The following is an 11,979-nucleotide window of genomic DNA, read 5'->3' on the forward strand; positions in this document are numbered from 1 at the left end:
GCTAGCTTGTCTGGAGCTACCGACGCAAACCTGGGATGATTTTCTTGAGGCCGTGGGCATGAGATACCATGAGAGAGGGTAGAGGACAGTCTCTTTTATGAGTCCGTTAGGAGTAAATGAGATGTGTGGTGACGTTAGGTTAGGCAGGCCGAAGTCACTGCCTAAGGGACTGGAAGAGTGAATGTGACTTGTCTCAGTGAGTAAGAGGCCAGAGAGTAAGTGAAGGGATGGGTTAGGAAAAATGAGGAATGGGAGATAAGGAAGGTTGTGCAGAAGATCTGGGGACAGTGTAGCTGGGATGATTTTAATGTCTATTTAAAGAGTTTTGCCCTGGCTGGTGTAGCTCAATGGACTAAGTGCCAGCCTGTGAACCAAAAGGTCGCCAGTTGGATTCCCAGTCAGGACACATGCCTGGGTTGTGGGCCAGGTCCCCAGTGGGGGGTGTATGAAAGGCAAACACACACTGATGTTTCTCTCCCCCTCTTTCTCCTTCCCTTCCCCTCTCTCTAAAAATAAATAAATAAATAAGACCTTAAATAAAAAACTTTTGCCTCTCAGAGGACCCACCAGCAATGGTGAGAGGCCACCATCCAGGATCCCCTGACTCACTGGAGAGTCTGGCTTAGTGGCAGCTAAGGGATAGTCTTCTTCCCTCTACTTCCTCCACATGCACCATGTCCTGAGTGTGCTCCCAGGTTGGGCTTTATTGGCCTCTATTTACTGTTATCTTCCTGTCCGGCAAAAACTCTGGACTGTAACGGGGAGGGGAGGCAGATATCTGCGGTGAGGGCACGGCTCTGTGTTTGATTGCCGTAGTGGTCACACGGACCCGCACATGTGATAAACTGACAGAGCCACACACGTATTTTACTGGTGTACGTTTCCTAGTTTTAATATCGTACTATAGTTACATAAGATGTAAAAATGAGGGAAACTCGGTGAAGGATATAGAGTTGTCTCTTTTGTTTTTGCAGCTTCCTGTAGAGCTATAATTATTTTGAAATACAAAGTTTGTAAAAAGGCAAGTGAGTCTGTACAGTTGATCTCTCTGATAAGTTTCGTTTCTCCCTGTTGACTGTTAACAAATGCGGGGCCTTTGTCAGTACCCTTCATTGTTTTTAACCATCAGTCTTGGAGTTCTTCTTCTTCCTCTCCTTCTTCTTCCTCTCCTTCTTCTCCCTCTCCTTCTTTGCCCTCTCTTCTCCCTCTCCTTCTTCTCCTTCTTCTCCTTCTCCCTCCTTCTCCTTCCTTCTCCTTCCTCCTCCTTCCTCCTCCTTCCTCCTCTTTTCTTCTCCTCCTTCCCTCTCCTTTCTCCTCCTCCCTCCTCCTCCTTCCTCTTTCTCCTCCTCCTTCCTCCTTCTCCTCCTTCTCCTTCCTCCTCCTCCTTCCTTCTCCCTCCCTCCTCCTCCTTCCTCCTTCCTCTTTTTTTTTTTTTGTTTCAGTTCTGCTTGCCTCCAGATATAACTGGTTTGCCTCCAATTCTAGTAAGTTCTGTCTCCACCATTATACTTATTTCATAATTTTGAAAAAATAGAGATATATATGATAGAAAAGATATGCCTACAGATGTTTACACATATAGATTTATAGGACAGGAACTCATCCATCAGGGGTTTAACAACGACCAAACGAGCTTTTTTTTTTTTTTTTTTTTTAACTCATCCACCCATCATGTTTTTATCTCTAGCATTTCTTTTTGGTCCTTTTTTGGGGTTTCTGTCTCGGCGTACATTGTCTGCTCTTGCATGCCATCTAATTAATCCATTAGAGGCCTTAGCACATCAACCACAGTTGTTTTATAGCCTGAGTCTGATGATTCCAACATCCTTGCCGTATCTGGCTCTGATCCTTGCTCTGTCCTTTCAAAAGAGTTTTTTCCTCCTTTTGCTGTGCCTTGTAATTTTTTTCCTTGATAATCAGATGTGAAATACTGGGTAAAAGAGCTGTTATAAATAGGCCTTAATATTTGGGTGAGGTGCGGGGAGGGATGCGTTCTATTGTCCTATGATTCGGGCTCCCTCTTTCAGTGACCCTCTGCCACTGGACTGTGAACGTCACAGGTGTTTCTCCCTTTTCCCTGTCCTACTTGGTGGGGCAGGATGGCTAGAGGGGGCTGGAGTGAGGTATATCCGCTCCCCAGCTAGGCTCTGGTTAACTACTCCATTCTGCTGTATATAATGTGCACCCACGTTTTTGTGTGCATTATACGTAGGACTATTGTACCCATGGTATGTAATCATTATACCCATGTATAATGCACATCCTTACTTCTCCCTCAAAAATTTGGCCAAAAAAGTGCGCATTATACACTGCAAAACACTTAGTTTCTCCTGAGGCTTTTTCAATAGAAGGACAGAGTGGTTGGGTGTGCCCCAACAATGGTTCCTTTCTCCCTCCTCCTGCGGGAAGCCCCGGGGGCGGGGCGGGGCGGGGCGGGGCGGGGGGGGGGGGGGGCTTCTGATATTTACTGTGGGAAACTGGTTGAGCTCCTGAGGTAAATTTCACAACGTTGTGGGGGCTGCCCTATCAGCAGGCCCCGCTGGAGCATTTACTCTCAGCGTTGTCCACACCGAGCCTCCAGCAACCAGCAAACACAGCCGAGGCTTTCCTAGCCCTGGCGCCCACAGCTGCTCCTGAGTGTGAATCGCTGCTTTGGGAAGATGCAGCTCCCTATGTTCCCCTCTCTCTCCAGCCTTGGGGACGGGCCGTGTGCCCCTGTCCTCCCCGCTCCCCGGATCCAAGAAGAGCTGTTCATTGTTTAAGTCTGCTCAACTTTTACTTGTGAGGATAGAGTTATAACTTCCAAGCTGCTTACCTGTGGACTGGGAGACCAGAAGTCCCAGAGCAAAGAGTTTTAAATCCGCTAAACCTGGGGTTATAGCTGCCCGTCATCTCCTAATTGGAGGTTTGATCACACGTGAGTTATTTGCCTCTTTGGTCTCAATTTTTCATCTGTAAGATGGGAGTTACCATGCCACTGGTGCTGGGGTCACTGGGAGGGTTAAGTGAGGTGGAATGGAGTCTCCTCTGATGGTGCAGCTGCTGCCAACGTCTTCCCCCACCGGGCCATGTTTACTTTGACTGTTGTCTCTCGTGTTCTTCATGGAAGAGAAATGCTTACTTCTGATATCAAATTTATCAATTGTTTACTTTCTAGCTTGTGCTTTAGGGAGGACTGATTTAAATCAGTAAAAATACTTAGAAGCCTAGTAGAAAAATGTGCAAGAAATATGAAGAGATAACTCATTAAGCCCAAAATCTAAATGACTAATATAAAAGAAATGCTAACCAACAATCAGGGAAGTTCAAACTGAAAGGACCATGAGCTACGTACGCTTCTAGAGAGCAGCGTTGCAGCGTTCCGGTAGCCCCCACAAAGACAGATTTATGTACTTAGTGACCCAGCCCCCCGCCCCTGGCTGTGTTCCAGAGAAGCGTTTCATACAGGGGATAGGTTTGCAGTGTCTTTTGTTATTTATCCCAGGACACACTGAGTAACCTCTGCAGCAGTCAGAAATAAAGGGTGCGCACCCAGCAGCAGAGATGATGGTCCAAAAAACCGTGGTGCTGGGCGGAAAAGAAAAAAGAATGAGACCCATTGCACCATTTCTGTCAGTTAAAAATTTATACGCATTAAAAACTATATATTTTTCCAGCTTTATTGAGGTATGACTGACAAAAATTGTATATGTTTACAATGTACAATGTGGTGTTCTGATACACGTAAACACAAATGATTACTATAATCAAGCTAATTAACATATTCATCACCTCACATAATTACAATTATTTTTGCTGTGAGAACATTTAAGATCTACTTTCTTAGCAAATTTCGAGTACACAATACAGTGTTGTTAACTATAGTCGCCTTGTACATTAGATCTCCAGAGTTTATCCATCCGGCCTAACGGAAAGTTTGAAGACCTCTCTGTCTCCAACGTCATAGCTTAGTTTTGTCTGGTTTTGAATTTCAGTTTAGAACTTATTTTTTGTAATTCTTGCCTGAACATATTTTATTTTATTATTGACTCTAGAGAGAGAGGAAAGGAGGGAGAGGAAGGGAGGGAGAGAAAGAGAGATGTGAAAGAGAGACATTCATTGGCTGCCTCCTGCACGCGCTCTGATCAGGGATCACACCTGCAACCTAGGTATGTGCCCTGCCCGGGAATCAAACCAGCAGCTTTGCGGCGTTCAGGACAATGCTCCAACCAACTGAGCCACCAGGCCAGGGTTCGTTTAGAACTTTTTAAATGCCTTAGTATGGAAGGAGTTTGAAAAACAATCTAAAGCTGAGTATTAGATTTATATGAGATTTCATTTTGTGATGGGTATTTAAAATTTTTTAATTTCTAATTGTTTATTGCTAACACATAGAAATTAAATCATGTTTTTGTGTTCTTATATCTTGCGACCTTGTCAAACTCACTTATTAGTTCTAAGAGTTTTTGTAGTTTTCTCAGGATCTTCCATGAAGACTGTCCGATCTGTGAATGAGGACTTCCCCCCACTAATGTATGTCTTTTATTACTTTTTTCTGTTGCCTCATTGCACCAGCTGGGATGGCGAGTATGATATCGAAAAGGAGTGTTAACAGCAGACCTCCTCCCCTTACTCCCAGTCTTTGGGACAAAGTATTCAGTCTTTCAGCACTAAGTACGATGTTAGCCATAGGTTTTTTGTAGACATCCTTTAAGAGAAGTTCCTTTCTTTTCTAGTTTGCTGACAGTTTTAATCATGAATAGATGTTAAATTTTGTCTAATTCTTTTTCTCCATCAGTTGGTACTGTTGATAGAGTGTATTACATTGATTGCTTTTTGATGATTAAAATTAGCCTTGCATTGCTAGGATGATGGAATAATGGAAAACTAGCCACTTGATGATGGTGTACTATTATTTTTTAATATATTGCTGGATTGTATTAACTAATACTTCATTCAGGATGTTTGCATCTATGTTTAGGAGGGATATTAGTCTGTAGTGTTCATTTCTGGTGCCGTTTCTGGTGCTGTCTCTGGCAGGGCAGTGCTGGTATCGTAAGCTGGGAAGCATTCCTTCTTCTGTTGTCTGATAAAATCTGTGTTATTTCTTCTTTAAATGTTAGCTGGAATTTACCAGTAAAGCAATCTGGGCCTGGAGATTCCTTTTCCAAAAAAGTTTTTAACCGAGTATTTAATTTGTTTAATAATTTTAGGACTTTGTAAGTTATTTCTTTTAAGGTGACTTTGGTAATTTGTGGTTTTTAAGTAATTGGTTAATTTTTTTGATTTTTTGAGTATACAAGCATTGGGATGTTCATAGTATTCACTTATTATCCTATTAACGCACATTGAATCTGTAGTGATGTCCGCTCTCTCATACCTGATTGGGAATTTGTGTCTTTTATCTTTTTTTGCTTCCAAGATGTCCGTCATTTTTTTGTTGTCTTCAAAAAACTAGCTTTTGGTTTTGTTGATTTTTCCCTATTCTCTTTTTGCTCTCGAGTTTCTTAATTTCTACTCGTATCCGTATTACTTTCTTTCTTCTGCTTGCTTTAGATTTATTCTGCTCTTCCTTTTTTAGTTTATAAAAGTAGAAAGTTTGAAAAACAGTGGAAAATTAATGATTTGTTAAACCCACGTGTTTCTCAGATCATTACTGGTTTGTGATTTTTTTCATCTTTTCTAATATAAGCATTTAGTGTTTGGAGATTTTCCTGGTTTTTCTTTCTGTTATTGACTTTTAGTTTAATTCCATTATGGTCAGCAAACATATATTGTATGGTTTCAGTTCTTTTACATTTGTTACAGTTTATTTTATGACCCAGGATATGGTCTATCTTGGTGAATGTTCTTTTTTTAAAAAAATTTTTTATTGTTATTCAATTACAGTTGTATGCCTTTTCTCCCCATCCCTCCACCCCACCCCCTGAGACTGTTCTATATGCACTTAATCATATATAATCTATTGTTGTTGGATGGAGTAATTTAGAAATGTCAATTAGATACTGTAGATTAATGGTGTTCAATCAGCAATGGTGATTGTTTGAATCAGCAGTTCCATAATCGTGGTGTGTGACGCCCCCAGCTATAATTGCAGATTTATATATTTCTCCTTTCAGTTCTGTTAGTTTTCGCTTCATGTTTGAAGCTCTGACGTTAGGTGCATTCACATTGAGAATTACGTCTTCTTGGTGAAATGATCATTGTATCATTATAGAATGTTCCTCTTTATGCCTGAGTTTTTTGCTTTGATATCTACTTTGCCTACTATTAATATAGCCACTCAGTTATATTTCTTTTTTGAAAATGTGTGCATGATATATCTTGTTCCGTCCTTCTACTTTAAATTTATTTATGCCATCATATTTGAAGTTTCTTAGAGACAGCACATAGTTGGAGCATTAAAAAATTATTCTGACAATCTCTACATTTTAACTGGTAGAGTTAGACCATTTACATTTAATGCAATTATTTATATATTAAAAGTTTGGTCTAAAATTTCAGTATTTGTTTTCTGTTTGTGAATATATATTTCTGGTTTTAGCCTTGTGAGATCCTGAGCAGGAAGCCTCGAGAACCCTGCCTAGATTTCCTACTTTCAGAACTGTGAGATGACAAATTCATATGGATTAAGATGCTAATTTCGTGGCAATTTGTTATGCAACAATAGAAAACTAACATAGGTCTCTTCCCACAATGAATCGGCGCTGGCCTATGTGACCAGAGAGTATAGATGGAGTGACAGAGTGTGACTTTGAGGGTAACCTCACACGGGCATCACACCAGCCCTGTGAAGAGGTGGCATGGAAAGGAACTAAAAACCCTTCTTCCAACAGCCAGCACCGTCTTCTAGTCATATGAGGGAGCCACCTGGCAAGTGGCTCCTCCAGCCCCAAACAAGTCTCAGGTGTCTGTAGCTCTTGCTGAGCTCTGATTGCAAACTCATGAGAGGCCCTTGGCCAGAACCACCGAGCCAAGCAACCCCTGAGTTGATGACCACAGAAGCAATAAGAAATGGTACATGGTTATTGTTTAATCCACTAAATTTTGGGGTACTTTTAATGCAGGATTAAGTAACTAATATATATAGACCTATTGTGTGCCGGGCACTATACTACATGTTAGCAATATAGCAATGACTAAAGCCAAGTGCCTGCCGAATTTATATTCCACTTTAGGGAGTGAGTAGAAACTATATAAATAGCTAAATATATACTTTGTCGGTGGTGATATGTGCTGAGAGAAGAATAAATCAGAGTAAGAAAGTCAAAAAGTGATGGTGAGGTTTTTATAAGATGGCCAGGGAATGCCACTTTGATAAGTAAAAATTTGAATAGTGACTTGAAATGAGGAAGGACCAAGCCACACATATTCTGAGGAAGAACATTCTAGCAGAGGGAGCTTCAAGTGTAAAGACCACGAGGTGGGAGCGTCCTCAGTGAGTATGAAGAATTGCCCAAGATGTAAAAAAGTTCTTTGACTAGTTTTAACTGATATACTTCTAGAATGTTTGGGATGAGAGTTGCCGGATTAAATACAGAATTCCCAGTTAAATTTGAAATTCAGATGAACAATAATATTTTTTAAAAAGTGTAAGCATGTTCCAAATATTACATGGGAAATATTTACTAAAATTATCAGCTGTTTAACTAGGAGTCTTGAATTATTATTTGCCATGTCTGGCAACCCTATTTGGAGCAAAGGAAAATCTAAAGACAAGCAGTTAAAATGATTGCAGTAATGGAAAACACGTCTTTTGGAGGAATGATGGAGGAGTTTATGTGTGTATTCTGAAACAGAGAAGGCTGAGAGGACGCTCCCCGCCCCACCCCCAAATCAAGGCAACACAGTGTTACAGAAAATTTACAGAATTGGGGTGGGGACAGCTTTCTTCAGATGTTTTGCAGGCCCTGTAAACTAAAATCCACTGAATATGTAATGTCTTTGGACAAACATCCCCATAGGCAGAGTAAGGAGATAGTGCCAGATAACATCTGCAATCTCTTTTGGTTCCAACACTCTGTGATTCAGTGAAAGGTTAGAAATTGCACACTAACTGGTTGTTTTTCCCTCTGCACAGAGAACAGAGCAAGCGTTGATGAGTCTTGCAATGAGAGAGTTGATTAAATGTGAGGGGGAACTTAACTGAAGGGTGAATAAACTGGAATGGCTTTGCATGCGAGGCTGTAGAATCTTGCTCCCTCGTGATCTTTTAAAAGAGCCAGCAGCTGTTGCGGGGAACAGACCCACAGGGTGCCATCTCGACGTGGGAGGACTGACCCAGGCGAACGAACCCTTGAGGGCCTGATCCCGGGAATGACTCCATTTCCGTCTGGAAAACTGGAGGGAAATGAGCCTTTGCTCCTGTGAGGAGTTGGTTCCAGTTCTTTCAGGCTGTCACTATGTGGCTGTAGCCCCAAAACGGGCTTTCAAAGTGTCTTCTTTCTACCTGAATCGGGGTCACTTAGAAAAACATGCAGTTTCCTGAGTCCTACCCCAGACCCACTGAATGTGGAAGGAGGGCCCCCATATGTGAATTTTAACGAGTTCACCAAGCAGTCTGTGTGCATAACACAGTTTGAGTGGGTCGTTGACAACTGAGAGGCTTTCTTTCTCCGACTAGGAGTTGACCTTTAATGACTTATATAGCCTTAGGGTGCTGACTGAGGCCCCTCTCTAAGCTTATTTCCTGGAGGGACATGCAAACGCTGCAAACGGAGCTGGAGGGAGATGCCGAAGGATTTAGGGAGGCCTTTGGTCAGGAGGTTCTAGGCTGGCTGGAGGTGTGGAGGAGAGGGAAAGAAACTGAAATTTACAGGACCGTAACTTTTGCCAAAACTCCCATTATCATAAAAACTATGTTCTGAAACCATTTCTCTTCCTTTTTGTTTTATCTTTTTTTAGTTTTCTACCATTCTTTTAAAAAGTTGAACATTACCTTTATTAAGCTGAAAAGAAGAATTTTTCCTATTCCACAGCCAGGATAGGCTGGGGACCTAGGATAGCTCCAGAAGCTGTGGGGCAGACAGCCATCCCTTACCCACGTTCCTGGGAAGAGCCTGTGGGGCTGGTGAAAAGACAGCAGAGGAAGAGCTCAGAGTTGGCCAGGAGGCAGTTCAGTGCAATTTAATGTTATAAAAGGAATCCAAAGGCACCCAGCATTCCCACTTTGCTGTATTTCGAGAGTTATGAAAATCCTTGATGAGGAAGAACTGTCAAGGAAGGACTAATAGGTAGACGATTCCAGATAAGCCCTTCAAGGTCATTGGAGATTCTGCTGGAGCCTGTCCCTCCAGCCACCTGTGTAGGATACACCTTGGCTCTGAGTCACTTTTGGAATCCTCCACAGCCTTCTGCCAAACTCTGAGTTGTTTGTCCCTCTCCTCCCCTCGTTGTTTACATGTATCTCTGTATCAAGTTCAGCTCTCTTCAGATGACCTCCTGCTGGTGAATGACCCTGTCATTACTAAGGTGTTCCAGCCTCAAACACCTCTTACCTTCCCCGACTCTTCTGCCTTCTTTCTGTGTTGATGCAGGACAGTTAACTAACCTCCCTGGACTTTGTCTCCTCTGCCTTAGGCAGAGCCCTGACCATGTGTGGCCGTCGACCTGGGGGCAACGGACTAGCCTGCCTGCATGTTGCAGGCTGTGAGCTCTAAAACATGCCAGTGTCTACTGTTTGAGCATCTCGACAAGCCATCCCAGCCCACAGGGAGTAAGCTTACCTTTCAGCCGAGATCCGTGAAACTTGCCCCGGAGTGAGCTGCAGCTAGTCTTTGCTTATGGTGATTCCAAATTGATTCTAACTTTCTTCCAGTAGATTCATACAAAATAAAACTTTCTCCTGTCACAGCAGCTTGGTTTGATTGGGGTTTTTTGATGACAAAAGCCCAGAGGCCAAGCAGTTATTTAGAAATATTAGGGATCAGCAGCATAAATGAGATTGAGTTTTTGTGAAAAGTTAAAAGATTTCTCATTTAGGGAGGGCGTTCACAAAAGACCCCATTAGCCAAGCATCACCAGTAATTAGTCTGATTTCTCAGGCAAGAGGCAGGCTAATTGTCTGCCCTCCATTCCAGAAGGCCTGAAGACACTTTAAAACCTACCACCCATTGAAAATTATCTTTGGGGAATTTCCTGCCTGGTCTAAAGTCTTTCTGTGAACTAAATGTTCGAACTGAGATCAATATATGAAAATACGGACGAAGAGTGCTTGTCTAAGCTGCCTTCCACATATCAGGTTGTTGGCTGGCCTCCGCAGCATCTGCCTCCTCAGTGCGGGGTCTAGTCTAGGGTCAAGTGTTGCGTTTTCTTGTCATCTCTTTTTAGCTTCCTTTAATCTTTTTTTGTGTGTGACATTGATTTCTCATCCCCCCAACACACCTTTTTTTTACTTTCATGAATTTGTGCGTCATCTTTGTGCAGGGGGAAAATGCCGATCTTCTCTGTATTGTTCCAATTGTAGTATATGTGTTGCCAACACGTGCACCACACGCCATTTTGTTTTAATGGCGTGTTCTTCATTGTGTGTTTTCCTGGTATTTCTTCATGGCTGGGTTGAAGTTATGCACTCTCAGCCCAAATACCGCCCAGGTAATGAAGGTTCTACCCAGGGTTTCACATCTGGAGCCACATGATGTCATCGAACAGATGTTCTGCACAGATAAGGCTAATTTCGATCATCCAGTCAAGGTGCTGTACAATTTCTCCATTGTGTGGTTGCTGGGTTTTTTTCTTCCCTTGCCACTAATAAGCAATGTGTGGGGAGTCGACTTTAAGACTATGCAACCAATAATCCAAACAGCAACAACTGTAAGAGCTCTTTTCCTGTGCCACCACTGCAAGTTACTGACGTGGCCTCTTTTCATCCTAGAGAGGCTCTTTCCATTTCGCACGCTCGCGGCCTGTCTTCTCTTGGCGCAAAGCCCTCTCTTGGGTACACCATATCAGGAGTGGGATCAGATCTGGTTGTTAATGCTGCGATAGGAAGCTGCAGATGGAATCGGAGCAAAGAAAGAGAGAAAAGAAGGAATGCTAATGAGGGGGTCCCACTGAGAGAGAGATGGCCTTTGGAGGCCTGGCTTAGCTGCAGAAAAGGGAGAAGCAACCTGGAGGGGCTGGGAAATTAGGGAAGTTGTGGCCACTGAGTCACTCTAATTTGACCTGTGAAACAGCCCCTCACCTCTGACACATGGTGGGGTCAGTAGCCTGGGCCATTGTATTTGTCAAGTTCTCAGTGGGCAGCAGCATCTTGGAACATCTGAGGGAGGATGCTCTCTAAAGAGGGGCAAGCAGTTGCCAAGACTTCTGAAAAGACCAAAAAATCCAGCAGGCTCATGATGAAAAAGAACGAGTCCCATATTTAACTTCTTTAGAGCTCCAGAGGAGCCACTTGAACTCCTGTCCAGACCCCCGGCCATGCCAGGACCAAGTGGAAGCCTGACAGCTGAGCTGTACTGGCAACACAAAACTGTCCAACCATTCACTCAGAACTACCGAGGACCCAGGGAGCCAGGGTTTCATCCAGCTCTCCTGCACACAAAACAAAAAAGTAAATAAAAGTGTCTTAATTATGAAATTCTATTGTATGAACCCCAAATAGCCTTAAGGGAGGCCCTTTGATTAGCGGGTCCCTGAAGAAGAGCCACCAAGAAGCATTGTGAGGGTCCTCTACCAAGTTTGGAGGGTGCGGGGAAGATGACAATGCAGAGACATTTTTTCATCCATCCGTCCATCTCCATCCACTCTTTCAACCAATGCATGTTTCTTGAATAGCTACTATGTATCTAGATCCAGGACACTGAACTGGAGATGGAGAGAGGAGAAGACTTGCTAATGATAAAAAGAGGAATAGTTCTGTCTGGATCAGGTAAATAGAGAAAGTCTGTATCTTTACTTTTCCTGTCGTTATGAAAATGGATAGCTGGGCACTGGCCGGATACGCGAAGGTTGTGGGTTTGATCGCTGGTCGGGGCACATACAGGGATCAGCCAATGGAGG

The 11,979-nt window shown here is 42.9% G+C and overlaps 1 non-coding gene across 1 annotated transcript; it reads right to left on the minus strand.

Annotated features, from left to right (window-relative positions):
* Positions 1-10,359: 10,359 nt before the first annotated feature.
* Positions 10,360-10,462, minus strand: LOC112305849 (U6 spliceosomal RNA). Its single transcript, XR_002974868.1, has one exon. It is a non-coding gene; the product is annotated as a U6 spliceosomal RNA (small nuclear RNA).
* Positions 10,463-11,979: the final 1,517 nt, after the last annotated feature.

This window comes from Desmodus rotundus, chromosome 2, assembly GCF_022682495.2.
Source record: "Desmodus rotundus isolate HL8 chromosome 2, HLdesRot8A.1, whole genome shotgun sequence".
NCBI lineage: Eukaryota > Metazoa > Chordata > Mammalia > Chiroptera > Phyllostomidae > Desmodus > Desmodus rotundus.